The 18,013-nt window shown below is 37.1% G+C and overlaps 1 long non-coding RNA gene across 1 annotated transcript in view; it reads left to right on the plus strand.

Moving 5' to 3' along the window:
• The window catches only part of LOC135071231 (uncharacterized), a 188,706-nt gene that overhangs the window by 136,927 nt on the left and 33,766 nt on the right, over window positions 1–18,013 (plus strand). The window contains exon 3 of the long non-coding RNA XR_010257226.1: window positions 5,799–5,824. This is a non-coding gene — a long non-coding RNA (uncharacterized LOC135071231). The remainder of the gene's footprint in view (window positions 1–5,798; window positions 5,825–18,013) is intronic.

Here is an 18,013-nt window from a genome sequence, read left to right on the forward strand (position 1 = left end):
GTTGAATAAAGCTTTGTGATTGGTTCGTCTGTCACCCTGTTCTTCCACGCGCACTGTGAGACCTCATAGTAATGTTTGTGAATACGGGCGTAAGTATTCTATAAGCGTAGTCATGCGTGATTTATCTAGGCTACTTTTGAATTTTTGAAGGAGACCGTGACATTAGAAAATGCGTACATACTTAATTCCCTTTAAAATCAATTACAGTATAAATTGCATACACTCATAGTCGTAGGTTGCGGCTCCTGTGAAATTTTTTTGTAATGCTTAAGGAATCTTAGGTACTAAAATATTATATTCCTAACATAAAACTGGAGAACCGTCTGTTAGCACCACAACTAATCACTCCAATAATTAAGATGGCCTACGAACGAAACGTCGTAACTGCATATTATGTTGTAAACCATTTCCTTATAACAGAAAATTGCAGCGGTGCAGTTTTAACTGCGGGCTATTTGTATCTAGCAGGGATTATCGTAATAGATAGAAAATTACTTACAAGGACGTAATATTTCATCGGAAGAAACGGGAGAGGCAGACAGCACACTGCGCTGGATTGTTTACAGCTGTTTTAGGTTGTCGCGAAAACTTTAGCAAAGAGTATAACGCATTGTGACTTTTTTATGTTTATACACATTTCTATACTATGTTAGAACTTTGTATTTTGGTTATTTTCTGCAATTACTTACGTAGAATGCAATAGCTACCTTTGGGATACCTACCATTCATGACAAAAAGAGCATAGCAGAAAAGCTTAATAAAGGATTTTGCAAAGACCAATAAAAGAAAAGAATTGATCAAGGCCATCGGTACTAGAACAATTAGAAAGTAGAGACTAAGAAGTAACAGTAGTAATAAAAAATAATAAAATAAAAAGACCATAACTCACCACTCCAATAAATATGATGTATTCCAAAGATGGGCTTAGTTAGGGTGAAGTCACTAATGACAGTATTCTGGCAACATTGATTAATCGCCGATGATAAGGGGTAGCCCGGACAAATGGCTGTTTTTTCATTACCATTACAGCGAGGGCCCGGGTTCGAGGCCCATCTGGGCCGCAGATGCCACTCTAATTGCGTGATCGTGATGAATTAAAATAGGTGATTAGTAGAGGAGGATTTGTGAACATTCGGTAATGGATTAAAATATACCCTTGTATAATTAATTTTGGGTCTATTGCAGCCATTTTAATCCTTTTATTCTATGCAAAAACAGGCTCAGTGTTGAATGTTGAATCCAAAGAAAGTAATGAAAAAAAACTTCAAAGCTTTCATTCCGTTATGTGAAAACGCTGGATTCGTGAACCCAATTCGGCCTTTACCTAGAACAGACGTGCGTGCCAAAAGGGTACAAAAATGAACTCCCAAAAATACAGTTACATTTTTACTTAACCACTGCCCTTCCAGGCTGCTTTGATTACAAAATCCGCCCTAAATCTGCCGCCCGCCCTGACAATATAATATTACCAATTTCGCACCACGGTTCTCCCTGCCGGGGAAAAGAATGTCAACCTGTTACTCATTTTCATATTTTAAGTGTCTTCATTTTTTCTCAAGTGAAAAGTTTTATAAAATATTTCAAAATGAAGATTATTTATTTCTTCAACTTATCAAATATTTACCGGTCATGGATTCGCTGAATATAATTTTGTATCGAGTTAATATTTGCTTGTGTTAGGAAATTCCACTCAGCCGTAATAAAACAGTTCATAGGATCCAGTGAAGTTTAATTTGTTAGATACTAAACATTTAGTAAAATTACAAACGTAACAAACAATAGCTACTAAAGACTGAAAGTAAAGTATTCTTTTTTTTTTGGGTTTTTATTTGCTTTACAGTAGTGCGCTAAATGAGCATCCTGCAAGGTCCTCTACATTTGTATCTAAAGTTAATGAACACATCGAACACAAAATAATAAAATAAACCAATAATTTAATAAAATAAAACAATGACCTTTACTTTTTAATCAGTGTAATAAGCGTAGCTTAACCGCGTTAAACCGAGGAAATATTGGCAGGCTGGCGATGATAAAATAGCCTTTTTACTGAGCGGGCGCCCTTCAGCAACTTTGATTATGAAAGCTGCCGTGTAATTCTGGGCGGCGCCCGCCCTGGATATAATAAACTCGACAATTTCGCTTCTTGTCCTGCCGCGCTTTCGCGTATATTGCGCGCGGAAGCGGAAGACGCAAGAGCTTTTGACTTTTACGCGAACTAAAAAATTATTTGATGACTTTTCGTGAACTTATTTGGCTTAATTTTGAATTTTTGTCAAATCTTTTGAAATAGGTGAGGAGCTGAGACATTAAATATTATTAAGTACTTCGAGACTCTCCTTTTAGTACATTTTGCCTTAATTTCATCTCTACATCCGAGGGATAGTCCCCTAAAAACCTGTCCCCTGGCCAGCACCGTGCCCGTCGCCTTACGGAGCTAACGGAGCCTCCCAAATTAACCTTCTCCGTTAATTAAGAATTGGCCGCACTAAGTTCCAGTTTAAACCGTGAGGCCCGCGCTGAATGGGATCTGTTATTATGCAAATTCCATTCTAACTTACGTACTTTAATAAAACAAACTAATTTTTGGTCTGCATTGTACCCCAGTTTGTAGCGAGGTACCTACAAACTTCGCAAATTACTTTTGTTTCGCTGTTAGATCGTTATAGAATTGGGGGGTTTAAAAAATCGTGCCATAAAGCGTCCTGGCACCTTTTAATTTAAACTTGTGTAATAAATCTCTGTAAACATTTACATATTCCTAAAAAAGTAAATAATGGAATCAAAAACAATAGATAAGGGAAATCCAACGCAATCCAAAACCAAATAGCTTTATTGAAAACAATAGTCGCAACTCACCGTCAACAAAACAGGCTGTATTGATGACTGCATTCATTAGTTTCGACCAGCTACTGTTGACAAAAATACACGTAGGGTCAGTGCACAAAAAATGTTTCTGAAATCTTTTTTTGCCAAACTGATGTACCTATCTGTCGATTGTCTTTCAACAAAGAATAACATAGCGTCAATTGAAGACCAGTGCCGGATCATACATAGTATTGATGATCAATCGATAAAATATCGATTTTTATTGACGCAAACGATTGAGTATCACTGGCGTGGTGGCGTTTTAACGATTTGATTAATGCAGACCTGTCGCCACTTTGGCAGTAGATTTTTATTGATATCTTTGTTATCGTTGTTTCGTCTGTCAAGCTTTTAGTGATAAACTATTCTTTTCGAAATCTTCTTGTCGACTAACCCCAGGGAACTGGACTTCTACAGACAAGTCTTAAACAAAGTTTTGTGTGATGTCTTTAGGCCAAGGCAAACGAGAGACTCGAGAGGCCTGGGACTGGCCTGTTTCTGTTGGCTGGAACATGTTTCAAAACTAAGTTTAGTCAAATGTTTGTCGCCAGAGACCTGACTCAGAACTAGCAGAAGGCAAGCAACCAAGAATATTTAGCTACTTTTCAAAAGTCCATAAACGATATGTAAGGAAAGGACCTTTTTAAGGCGAGAGTAAATAGGCTTTTACAGGGTAGATATTATTTACTATCCTAGACTGCATCTCACCTGACAAGGTGCGATTGCGGTCACATGTTATGCATTAAAAAAAATTAACTTTTTAAAAAAATAAAACCGACTTCAAATGCGTGAACACAAAAAAAAACTGAAAATTAAAAATATTGCGTATAAAAAAGTTCAACCCCAATTTTCCACCCTTGGGGGTGAAATATTTTCTTCAAATTCGCATGAAACCACCCTTTTGATAATACCTATTCAACAAAAAAATAATCGTTCAAATTGATTTATAATCGGCGGAGATATTGCGTATAAAAAAGTTCATCCCCAATTTTTCACCCTTGGGGGTTGTTTTTTCTATTATTAAATTTAAATGGGACCACCCTTGAGGTATTACCTATACGCCGAAAAAAGATTTGTTCAAATCGGTTCATAATTGGCGGAGTTATCGCGTAACAAACATAGAAAAAAAAAAAAAACATACGGGTCGAATTGAGAACCTCCTCCTTTTTTGAAGTCGGTTGAAAAGTAAAATAAAAACATGTTTTTCATGCATCGCAACAAAAGTGTTACCTGACATTTCGATGGCTCCTACGTATAAGGGCGAAACTGCCGCTTACGCCTTTTTCCAATTATTTAAGCAATGATTTCACTTTGCTCTAATCTATAACATCAGTAAGAAAAAAAAATTTTTTTTCCATTAGATACAAAATAAAATTTTAGGCAAATAGGCGTATGTGCAAAACTACGCCACGTATAAAGCCCAATCATACGATTCGTCAATCTATACGAGTAGTTGCTTACATAAACATATATTTTTTATAATCCAAATCTTAAATAAAGCCATGAAAATATTTAGCAAATTGTTTTATTTATAAATTATGACACATTATATAGTTATTTAATTTTTAGCGTTAAGAGTCGCATCTCAAACTAATTTGAAAATTATAAATAACTTGAAAAAATCAAACTACCTAAGGCATCGTGGGTTCAATTCCCGCCTTAGGCAATTCGATTTTTTCAAGTTATTTATATTTTTTAAAAATATGACACATTATGTTAAAAGACCTAACTAATCTCGAGCACAGTATATGGGCGTATTTGCGTTAAAACGTAAAACGGTACATTAAACGACTTTTTCTAACTGATTTATTATTGATATAGCACATGATAACAATTAAAATAATTACATGCATAAATAAAGAGAGTAATCGCTTAAAATATTATATTTACGTTGTCATTTAAGTCTCTTTACGTTGAACGATATACATGAAATTATAGAAATATGCCGACGTAAAAGGGCAATGCGTAAAATCTCAAAATATATAAGAAAAATATAAAAATTGATAACAGCAGTAGCAAAAGCATTACATGTTAAGGCTAAATGTGAAATTTCATTAAATTCGTTTTAGTAGGTCAGAAGATATGACCCAAAAATATGGTTCTGGCCACTAAAATGGCTCTCCTGTAAAATTTACTTTTTTCACTTACGCCAGTATACGTAGGAGCCATCGATTTTACTTTTTATGAATAGGTAAAAAGGGCTATTCACAAAGTTATGCGAATTTCATTTCACGACACCATTTCGAAACTAGAACACGGCGAAAAATTCATAAAACACACAAGAGCTGTACCGTCCAGCGCAAATTAAAATTTACACACCTTACACGAAGTCATGAATTTTGGACAGCTCAGTGCGGAATTTATTGCTGGATTGCGGGATTAATACCTTTCCAGCGGCTGGCTTTTCACTTTTATACCAACTGTGTGTTTTATACAAAAATATTTTTTGAACTTGGCACTATAAAAAACCTATTGTTAAAATTATTGTCGACAGCAGATTCAGAAAGTTCTTGTTGCAGATTAGAACCTTATAATACATCATCAGTTACATTAAGATACCACAATCCTTGCCTTAATGTGCCGTCAAACTATCTGAAATTAATTTATTAAAACCTCTTAACAGACGCATAAGAGTTTAGTCTTCATTGACGCCCAATTACAACCCTAATTTACTAGAACAGTCAGTTCTTTTGTCTCTTAAAAGGTCATTATGTGAGATTTTCTGAAGCAAAGCTAATGCTAAAGCAAGCGTGATGTAGCCTGACCGTACTACCTGTTTGTTTTGAGTTTCACGGATCAACAATTAACCAACATCCAAATTCCAAACTTTGTTGGTTCCGATACTTCCCGTTCCAAATTTATTCCGTCGCGTGAACCGATCATTTATATTGGAATTGTTTTCTTAGTTATTAATTAAATTTGCTTTGTTACAGGTTTCGTGAAGCTCCGAATATTGACGGTAAGTTTCAAATAGTACCTACCACATTAGCTATTTTAAGCGCATGCTTCAAATAAATTTTAATGAGAAAAGTTGTATTCACAAATTGACTCATTCTATGAAGTCTTTTTTGTATGGGGTCAGGCAGGAGACAAATAAACAGAAGCTACAGTAGTAGAAGATACAGTGGATATTTAAAAATGTGACTTTCAACAGCTAATTAATATTTTTATGATAATACTGCTGTCTTTCCCGAAGACTGTAATCCGGGCGTTTTCAAGGCGAGAGTGAATAGGCACTTACAGGGCAGATATGTAAGTACCATCCTAGACTGCATCCCACTTAACATCAGGTGCGATTGTGGTCAAATATCTGCCTTTTTTATGCATAAAAAAAATATTTTTCATTCGTTTACTAAGTCAGATTCATTAGATTTAATGATGAAACAGTTTTATTAACCCCTCTCACGTGCCGCAAAAACAGACAATAGAAAAACAATTTTATTGCCTACAAACGAGAACGTTACTCCAGGAATTAATTCATCATTCTAAACTCTATCTGGCTACCTAAACTACAGAATAAATACTAGTACTCCCCTAAATGTAAGATACCACGGTCGAATTAGTGAAATAAACACCGGTCCGTGCATTATTCATAGGGACACGAGCGTTCGGGGCTGAGCGGTGAGCTGCGAGCGTGAGCGGTTCGTTACGTATGTGAGAACGAAGCAAGCCGACTATAGAAATTTCACACTAAACTTTATAAGTGAAAAAATATATTTTTTATAATAAGGAGATTACGAGCAAGATTTTTAACGCTGATATTTTAGACGAATTTTTTGCTAAATATTTTTCTGAAATCCAAAAGAAAGGCCCACTTTTTTGCCGATTAAAATATTCCGCATAACGGAAACAATTCAGATGCAAAATTGAAATTAAAAAGCACTTTTGACGCAAGTTGTGTACAAAAACGAGCAGCGCCCAGACAGCATTGAAACCTTCCTAGGATTTCTTTAGCTTTTATTATTCTGCATTAAATTGAAGAAAATTTCTTATTTCGTGGTGGTAATGGGCTGTCATCAAGGAAAACGTTTTAAATGTTTACTTTGTTGAGAAATTTACATTTTATGAATTGCGGTAGGACGGTCCGCGTTGAATAAACATAATTTTAGTGTTACAAAATAAAATAGCAGTTAGTTTCTTGGCTTGCATTGTCTTTTATTTCTTTAGCTTAGGTTTAGGTATTTTTAGTAGCTGGAGCATTTTCATAAGGGCTACCTTTTTATTGCGACATTTACGATTGCCAAAATATTGGTCAAATCTTTATAAATATTTTTCATTTTCATTTCATAGTAATAGGACAGTACCCATGTGATAAAATACACATACAGGGATACAGGACAAATATGATACTTATTCTTTTCGTGCATAAAAATCTGTAAATATCTAAAATCTTATCTGATTAAACTTATTTAATATCTTAATATTAAAATCAAGCAAAAACCAATAACGGAATGCAATATGGTATTATTGTATTCATTCATTCATACCATTTGCATTCCACGGGATGGATGGGCCTGGGCCCCGCAATTATATGCAGATCAGCCACTTATCTTGCGGCTCGGGATGACACGCTATCCTTTATCCCGACTCTAATAAGGGCCACCTAACATTCTTTATCAAGTCTTTACATAATATTCACGGTTCCTCTGAGCCCTAAGGTATAGAATACATGATTTTGTTCCACTACAGGAATTTATTAGCCTGTATGTCACCTGACGGAAAGTGATGGTAATGATGAGACCGAAAGTATTTTCACAAGACCACTGAGGCGGTTAAAAAACCACTTTTAAATGTACAAAAAATCTAAAGTGCTTAGATAACAAGTTGATCTCACAATAATTCGTTTTCGTTTTCTTCCTAAGTTATTCAATTTTTTATCTCCACAATAGCAGCTGATGCGGTTGCGGATTTGCATTCCGCCGGGGGCATATTTAATTTTCGAAGATTATGCATGCGTGTAGCCCGAGCTTTATGCTGTAGGCACACGCATTTTTGTTCGCAAAACGTGCGTGCCTTTTTTGACATTTCATGAGTGATTGTTTTATCGATGATTCTTTCCAATACCTTGTTATGTTTTTCATAAAGATTTTATTGTTTATCTCTCCTACGGCTTGAGAGGTGTTTCATTCATTAAAGATGAAATGATAAAATACTAGGAGCAACGCATACCAACTCCTTACTGCCAATCTCCTTGAGCCATAAAGTCCGTACCATCAAATCTGCTCAATCAAGAGTTATTATTCATAACGAAGTGTAGACCTCCACGTCCTGATTCCAGCTGATCTAATAATTGCAGGATATGCTAATAATTGGCTAAGGACTACGAGATTGGCTAAATTCCTTGTTATGCTCATTTGAGAGCCACTTTGGATGATGAAGACAACGAAGTGGACTAGAGGCCCTACTAGTGGATGATCTCCCAAACTACCAGCCTACAAATGGTTATGTCATTAAGCAGTCAGTGAAAACAAGTTTGCCCAGTCGAGTTATTCTGTCAAATGTTATTTTAAAAAGTGGATAACAGGACAATTTTTTTTAATTTTAAAATGTTAACCCACCAAAAACATTTTCACGTAAAATTTTGCCAAGACTAACTGGTTCACACTGAAAAAAATATCAACCAAGCTTCTAACTCTATACGGCCTAACTGTACAGTAAAAATCTCTTAAGATCTTAATAAAATTGATATTAAGTCTATTTTTTAAATATCTTAAATAACAACTTCATAGCTAAAATTCCTACAATGTTTAACGACAATATCCAGCGTTAAAGATGGGAATTCCGCTCTAATACACACGGAGTGTCCCATTAAATGTAAAACACCGCGTAAATATGTAAGTCCGGGGACTGTAAAATTCATGTACCATTAAGAGTACGACATAAAACGATAAGTTCGGCGCCTCCCAACGTGTCTCAGGTCTTTTTGGGAGTTTACAAGGGTTGATTTTATTGCTGACCATACTGATCAGTATTTAACAGCTTCATTTGGGAAATGAGTCGCCGGCTGACCGAGATATTAGCATTTTTATTGTGAACGCAAGAGTCCACTATTGGACATGGACTTTTAGCAAGGCATCGAATTACCTCGAATAATCTGCCTAATTGCCTTCAATTAGCTATGCTTCAGGTTGTTTAAAATCATGGCATCAAGTTTTCCAAGAAACCATATTTCACTTTTATGGTTTTATTGGAAAACTTGTTGCCATTCATCATCGACATTTCCTTAAAAAATAATAAAGGTATTCTACAGATAAAACGAATTCTGTAAATTATTAAGATATCCTAAGTTATAATAGAATTCAGTGACTAGCTTTTTAACAACATGAATTCAACTATGTAATGGCTGAATCATGTAAACTAAAAGCAAAACCGCGCAAAAATAGACATGTCGCTTACGTACATACACGTCACTCGAATCTATTCCCTATTGAATTCATTATGTATGCGTGTTCGCTCTATTTTCGCAACGACGAGAGTGGAAAAATCGGATCGTGTATTAAACCGACGGATTGTGTAAATCCTGTAAGTGCGATAGTTGAATGGGTTTCGTCTGTGTGTAATTTGACACTTGCTAGACGGATTTTGTGGCGACATTAAGTATTTCTACTCGAGGGCAATCTATTGATGGGGTCTGAAACATGTTTTGGACGCCATCCAAGGTATCGTATAAAATTTAATATTTTGTACATCAGACTTGATTTAAGAAGACTCAACGTCACTCAAGGGGCGATGGAGCGGGTTATGCTCGGAGTTTCCCTGCGTGATCGAATCGGAAATGAGGAAATACGTAGGAGAACCAGAGTGACTGACATAGCCCGCAGAATCACTAAAATCAAGTGCCAGTGGGCGGGGCACATAGCTCGTAGAGCTGATGGCCGCAGGAAAGTTCTTGAGTGGCGACCAAGAGCCGGAAGACGTAGCGTAGGCAGGCTTCCCACTAGGTGGACCGACGATCTGGTGAAGGTCGCGGGAGGTGCCTGGATGCGAGCGGCGCAGGATCGGTCTTCGTGGAAATCCTTGGGGGAGGCCTTTGTCCAGCAGTGGACGTCTTTCGGCTGAAACGACTGCGGTGTTTCGGACGTGAGAATGTCGCGAAGCTTCCCGACTATACAGACAGACCAAACCAATGCAGCGATAGTTAAGGCATGTTTCGATTGATAACTCCAAGTGATAGCCACCTTTAAGTTTCACATAGCGGTCAGCCAACTCGGGCAGCCTTTGAATCATTAATACCGTTGTAGGCACTGAACAGTATGACAGACAATGAAAAGGCTACAAGCTAGGCCAGCAGTACAATTACACTTAATACAAGTTGCTATTGTACAGCTATACATTAAATGCTGATCGATAGAGTCATACGATTCAAAACTAGCTTTAAAGTCTCTACATTTGAGACTTTAATTTTTTCTTGGGTAGTATTAGTATTCATTCATACCATTTCTTCAGCAGCTTTAAGCTTTAATTCGAAGCCTGAAAACAGTATTTCTAAAAACAGTATTTTGAAACAACCACTATTTTTCATCAATATAATGGCAGCGTAAATGTAGGTATTTCAAAGCCCCAGCAAAATAATTTTGGAGAAAAATCTTGCTATGCAGGCCAAAACAAACAACAAACAAGTGACGTCACAAATGAAAGAAATCCCAGGATAGCATTCAATACGCTCGACTTGATCCATCTGCACTGGTATTTGAAATTGAGAAGAAAGATGCATTTTGCATCGATATTAAAAATACCATCTGTTTCAACTACATTCCTAGAGCTGGCTATCTGTGTTTCAATTTTGAAAACTTGCAGATATTTTTTGCATTTTGTTGTACCTAAAAATACCTAAAAGGCGCACTTCGAGGACTAGTTTATGCCCTTCAAAATGGATTTATTATGTTTGAAAACAATGTTTAAGAATCGTAATGGCTGTAGAATTTAGTTAAATCAATCAACTAAGATGTAAAGAGAAACAAAACATTATTTTGATGATATTAGATAGAATTTTTATGAAAAGGGGTGTATTATAGAAATTTTTAAAATTAACTCAACGAGTTAGTGTAAATGGGCTTGAAAATAGACATAAATGCATAACAAACTGATAAGTTCAATACAAATCTCACTCAAAAAAGCTAGTTTTTTGAAGTCGCAAGTGAAAATGTTTGCTTAAAGGCCTCAAACTAGCACATTCCCTGGACGCGCTAGACACACGGACAGCTCGCTAATTAATAGTACCCCCGGTGTCGATCCTGGACATCCCGGTGCTTCCCTAATTGAAACTGGACGTCCCTTAATGTGCAGTCTGGAAGCCGAAATGCTTCGAATATGTCTGCTAATAGGCGATAGTGTTCACGTTCTGCGAAGGCATAATGTCTTATTGCTTACCTTTGAGAGATACGGCAGAGAATATTTAATTTTGTCACCCTATATTATTATGACTCACAACGAGTCTATTAGACGCTTCAAGATATCCAAAATAGCATCTTTAACAACTGCGAGGTACCATAATGTTTAATTTAGCCTGTTTTGTCTGCACCTTACGCCGTATTCACAAACGATGCTTGCTTAACACGTTGAGTGCGAAACCAGGTCTATAGACCTTGTGTACGTCTCGCTTACCGTGCGGCTAAGAAAATTATAGTCTTCCTTGTCGTGCGAAAGGCATAACTTCAATTGGGTCCGGTGTAGGAAAGTGATGAATATATATCTATGATGTATTCTTAAAATAGAATCCAATCATGTACCTACCTTAATACCAGGTTTTTAGACCTGGTACCGCACGGAAGTAATAAAATGTCTTCACAATGCGAAACCAGGTCGAAGCACCTTGTACTCTGCGCACCTGGTACCGCACCCCACGCTAGCTTCGTGCAGCCAGTGTTGCCTCGCATTCGTAAGAAACGCACAATGTCGACATGGCGTCAAGAGAAACAAACAAAATCAAAACTGCAAATTGATTATAATTTAATTTGCTACACGATTTATTGCTAATTTAAATAATGTTTTTCGTGACAAACATTTGAAGTTGTAACTAAATGTTATTAAATAATATGTTTTCTTTAAATATAGCTTATTTAAGTATTTATGCACGTATGTCTTATTTGTAAAATATTTAGACTAAATTATTAAAACATCTTTGTTTGTTACTTTTTTAAATGTTTATTAAAACTTAATTTAAACCATCGATATTTGTATTTCACATCCCTAGAATACCCACCAGACTTCCCTACTTCAGTGCGGCACAGGGTGCATAAGCCTTGTATTTTGAATATAGCTATAATTTTTATACTAAACAAGCTATTCACGAACGCCTTCAGGTGTATGTCAATAAATGCATTATTATTAATATTCAAAGAAAAAAAACACAATATCTATTAACATGAAGCCATAAATAAAATTAATATATCTTAAATATTACAAGGTCTTTAAGCCTTGTGCCGCCACAATGTAAGTTTTAATACCAGGTTTACTGACCTTGTACCGAAGGAATGGAAAGTATTAGAAAGTCACTGCCGCAGCAAAGGTGTTAACTGAAGCAGCAAATCGAACGCACAGCTTTGGATAGAGTTCTGTGATTGGTTCGTGTGTCACCCTGTACGTTCACGCGCACTGTGAGACCTCATAGTAATGTTTGTGAACACGGGCGTTAGAGTATCAAAGACTTCCAAGAAAGACGCTGGATTCTAATTTTCATCAAAACTCACAACATACTTTGTAATAAGCCCTAAAATATTTGTTCTTTGTTCCCTTTGAACATGTCATACATTTGTATGGATTTCGAAACAGAAAAAACATATCAAGCTATTTCCCGGAATCATTTTAATCCAGCTTTGGGTAGAAAAAGAGTATGAGCAGTTTTGGAGAATCTTTGAAAAGGGTAAAAGTTATTGTTTTCGTTATTTACTTTAACTGAATGAAATGAATAAAAAAACATCGTTGATTGATGCACTCTCTAGTTCCTCAAAACATAAGCTTACCATAACAGGTGCTTTTATTTTAATCAAACCTGTTTCAATTTTAATTGAAGCAAATACTAAGTCAGACAGCAATGTAGCATTTACCTCTTGTCCCTTCAATTTACATGCGCAAGTAATATTGGCCATCATCATAGCATAGGAATCGCATTATATCCATCGACTTTTATGTTTTACCCAGACGGAACGATTTCAGCCGATTCAAATTATATTATACCGATGCCTCAGGCGATTAGATACCGGTAATTTAATATTTTTTACTATCAATTTTCCGGTTATTTTACATTTTATGAATGGAGTTCATTTAATTCAGTTTTACGGATTACATTTTCTGCGTGAATATGCGAGTCCCGTATGGAGCCGCTCAGCCCACGCCAAGCTAGTAGATACAGCACTGAACGAAACCTGCCGGTTGATTACTGGTTGCCTAAAACCGACACCGGTACAAATGCTGTATCCGCTGGCTGGAATAGCGCCCCCAGAGATCCGCAGAGCCGTCGCGGCCTCCTCCGAGAAATCGGCCATGCTGAGTGACACACGGCACCCACTTTTCAATTACGACCCTGTGCCTCAAAGGCTAAAAAGCCGAAGCAATTTCGTAAAAAGTGTGTCCCCCTCTCCTTCATGACGATCGGTCAAAAGAGAGATGCAGGTTATGGCGCGAGAGAGCTGATCTCCCCTGCCCTTTTGTCCCTATGTCTGAGAGTCCTCCACCTGGACATGAGCTCCCCTGGCTTACCTGGAAGTCTTTAAATAGACTTCGGACGCAGGTTGGCCGTAGTAAGGACAATCTGGCCAGGTGGGGATTTTTGGATGGCTTGAACATGGAGTGCAGGTGCGGTTTTGTTCCCCAGTCGATGAAGCACCTGATGTCATGCCCTGAGTGCCCAAGCAACTGCACTCAGGAGGATTTGATGAGTGCTACTGACAACGCCACTCTTGTGGCGGAGTTTTGGGCTGACACTGTGTAGGTTTGTTGTCGACACGAAAAGAAGAAGAAGACGGATTACATAAGTATTACGATGTTGGTATAGATGGGGAAGAAACTTACATGGTCATGGGAATGGAAAGAAATGTTAATTACATCGGATACGTTTTATTCATTACGAATAAATAAATGCTAACTAAATACTGGTTTTTATTAAAACTGTAGGTAAATACCCTACTACATGAATTACTTGAAATATGAAAAAACTTGAACCTTTTGAAGGAAAATTATTATAAGAAATCATAAAAGGTATATTAACTGCCGAGCTGCTGCCGCTGCTTCTTTTCTGGCCCACCTCAATGTCCGAAAATTGGATATGTAAAAAGGCAAAATTAAACCCTATACCTTGTATGTATATGTTCGCCTTTTTGTTCATAACACGCGAAACTAATACCTAATCTCTTCATTAACCCTATCGTGGTCGCTGGGCCAGAATGCCCCCATCCATCAAAACTAACACCGGACCAACTAATCGCCGAGGCTCTCAGTTTGCTCGCGCTAAGCTACTTAATTATAGACGCAATTTGAGGATGGGACCACGACCAGGCGACACACGCTGGACTTAATAGGGTTACCGTCCTACGTGATTTGATCGGACTTGGAGAGTATAGGCCAAATCGGAAGAATTTGCTCCAAATAGTTCGTTTCAGCCGAAAGGCGTCCACTGCTGGACAAAGGCCTCCCCCAAGGTTTTCCACAAAGACCGGTCCTGCGCCGCCCGCATCCAGGCACCTCCCGCGACCTTTACCAGATCGTCGGTCTACCTAGTGGGAGACCTGCCCACGCTACGTCTTCCGGCTCCAAATAGTAAGAAAACGCTGAGCTCCTGCAGTGGAGGCTAAAATTTTGTGACTTGATGATGATGTTTGAAGTACACTTCCGCTAGAATTCTCGTTCAAAATAGATACGTGACTTTCGTGGTTTGTAACCCCCGAACAATATTCAATTCGAAATGTCCGACTTTTTTCAATTTCGACTTGGTAACCCTACTCATGTAACCAGGATACCTTGACCTTCCAAATTGCCACTATCCAGCAAAAAACTTTCTGCAGAATGGTTTTGCGAAGGTCTCTGTGTCTGGACAGGCTCCTTCGAGAACATTACCGTTACAGCGGTTACCAGCACACGTGTTACTTTGTCGGCTTCTCTGCCTTAAAGGATTTGGTAGTCTGTGTTTGAAATTGAGATGCGTTCAGACTTTGGCGTTTCTAAATAACAGAAGAATTTATTAAGGTTTGGCCAAACCAACGCATACAGCCTGCGTGCGCGATGGCGATCAGATGTCGTGTATGAATTTGTAGTGATGAGTTCATATCAACGCGTCCTGTCATTGGTCGCGGCGATCTATGAACGCGCAGTGATCGCCATCGCCGACGCGAGCTGCACGCGTTGGTTTGGCCGAAGCTTTAGTACCTACGTGTAAGGCGCGCATATGAGCTTAACTTTTTTTTATAGGAAGCTCTTGGCCTGTATCTCACCTAATGGTAAGTGACCATTAAATATTAATCTCCTGTTTCTATTTTTGTCTAATTTCTCACAATGCGCAATTTTATGTAGAAATAATAAAGTAAGTACCTACCTTATTCACAAAGGTCAAACAATAATGAACACAGCATAAAGTGACCGTGCTCTGTGGTCACGTTGTGTCCTTTGCTTTGACATTCCGAAATCTCAGTAATTTACGACTACCTTCCATATTAGGAAGGGTCGGAATATTGAATTAGGTTTGGAGAAACAGGATTAGATTTTGGAATTTCTGAGGTATGTATGGTCTTTATGTAGGTACCTACTTCAAATATGTAGGCTAACTTATCTCATCCTTTTAACTTAATATACTTCTGTAACTATCGAATATTTAAGTTGATATGGTTTTAGCTGTGTCTTGATTGGATAGTTTACTTTAGTCTTGAAGTCTTGAACAGCCCGGCCGTATCTTGATTCGAACTTCTACTCAAAAAAATTGCTACAGGCAACCCGGTCTTTACCGCGTGAATGGAGTATAATGCGCTTAGCGTATGGTTCGTGTATGTAACGGTCTCGGCCATAACCGACAACGACCTTTGACTGCCTACTGCTTTGTAAGTTTGTACTGCCCATATCATACTGTAGTTGTATTCAAAAATATAAAATATGTACAGAAAAAAAAACACTCGAAATCCTTAAGGTAGAAGCAGAACTAAACCCAGAACCTGCTGGCCGAGCGACTAACTCTAACCGCTAAGATATTGGTTTTTCTTTGTAGTTTTCAAGTAGTTGTTCTGAAGTAAGCTTTCCAATAATCTAAAGAGAATCAACAAAGTAAAAAGCTACTATAGCCTAATAGCAGTAAAATGGCGTAAAAAGGTCGCGTCCGTTAGGTAAAAGTGTAGATCCTGAATACGATTAGGAACAATTAAGAAAATTACATCTTCTTAATTGGCCTCTTAGGTCTAAATGACATCCGCAGTAAAAATAATTGAACCAAGAGCACAAGGAATTTCCTGGTTTGGTGACTCTCTCGTACTTTTATTAAATCAAATTGGTTTTAATAAGACCTGTATATGTGTGATAATTATTCGAAGTGATACATCCGCAGTGAAAAAAAAATATGATGATTAAAAAATCATAAGAGTATTTACCGATCAATGGCTATCCCAAGTACGAGCGACAGCTTATCCAGTTAAGCTGTGCTGAACCATTTTACAACAAAATGTTCAGTCTGATTTGCTGTACTGCTGTATATCATGCTCTTGTCCACTGTTGGACAAACGCCTTCCCTAAAAATCCTGTGGTTGCTAGTTGACTGAAGCGTCACAAAGCACAATATTCAGCTATTTTCATCCAGGCACTACCAGTTTATAAATCATCTTTAGGTTCCATCGAGCAGTGGCTCCCTACCTACACTTCTTTAATATGAACAGGTTCAATAAAAAATCCCAAAAACAGGATAAAAAATAACCCAAGGCTGACTTTACTGCACAGTTACTTTAGCCGCCCTAAATCACAGCAACAGCAGTCACTTCCAATGTACTGAGCAACCGCTCACTTTGAGCAATTTAACGCAAGTACTGCCCATTACTGTGACTTGCTTACGTTACCCGAGCAATATTTTATAAGTACCAACAAACATAAATGTGAAAAATGGGCCAAGTTGGGCACAACCAACGTGGTTAAATAATATAGTTGATATTAATTTGAGACCAAGATTCAAGAGTTACATGTATTTAAAAAGTTGATAAGCACAAAACTCAACAACCAAAAATGTTTCGGCTATTTACAAGAGTGCGTGGATTTTACCTGCCTAGTTCGCAGTTATTGCGTGTCATGTAAACTATTTATAATTACTGTATTTTATTGAAAAAGAGGCTGACAAAGGTGACTGAGTTTCTTCCGCCACTTCTTCTCAGCACCAGCCCATATAATTATTATCCCGAAGTGGTGGTAGGGCAAGCTATATTTGGGACGTGTATAAGTGCCCTACAAAGGGCCTATGTACTGAATAAACTATTTGAATTTGAATTTAAATATTTTTCATACTACTCGTAGAATTATCTACATACTAAGTAAGAAATTTTCAAGTTCTCTGGTAGAGTCACCTTTTGGATTTGCAAACTTGGCTGACACACTGCCATGTCCAGTATGTCCAGATTGTCCAGTATTAGCGGTCAATAACTATGTTAAGTAGAGAGATCACCTTTCCAAAGAGAATTGTAGAACTGTATCAGTTTAATAATTAACTCATTTTTAGTAGCCAAAGTCCAAGAACTCGTTATTGAATTAATTAAGAAGAATAAATTAGTCATTGAACAACTAAAATGAACAAAAGACGACGAAAAGTTTTCGAAACTTACGAGAAGTTAGATATTTTATTATCTTGAAATGTTCAAGGATTTTTCTAAATCATTTGCCTTTTGTTTTATGAAATTGAAACAGAAATAGTTAATTATTTTTAATTCATATATTTAAATTAAGTTAACGGTTCCTGCTACATATTTATAATTATGTGTACGTTTTATTGTACTATTATACTCACAAATGTCATGTCGTATGTTATGTGAATTACGCTGTAGCGGTTTTGAGCACACAATTTATTACATTTCACACGATTCATTTTATTTACTACGGTTATGTAAATTATACAATAAAAAAATAACAGTAATTTTGTTACAATATATTACGTTTTATCTCATAGGTTTATTCTTTCTCTTTATTGTTATGTTGT

Source organism: Ostrinia nubilalis, chromosome 4, assembly GCF_963855985.1.
Source record: "Ostrinia nubilalis chromosome 4, ilOstNubi1.1, whole genome shotgun sequence".
NCBI classification, from domain to species: domain Eukaryota; kingdom Metazoa; phylum Arthropoda; class Insecta; order Lepidoptera; family Crambidae; genus Ostrinia; species Ostrinia nubilalis.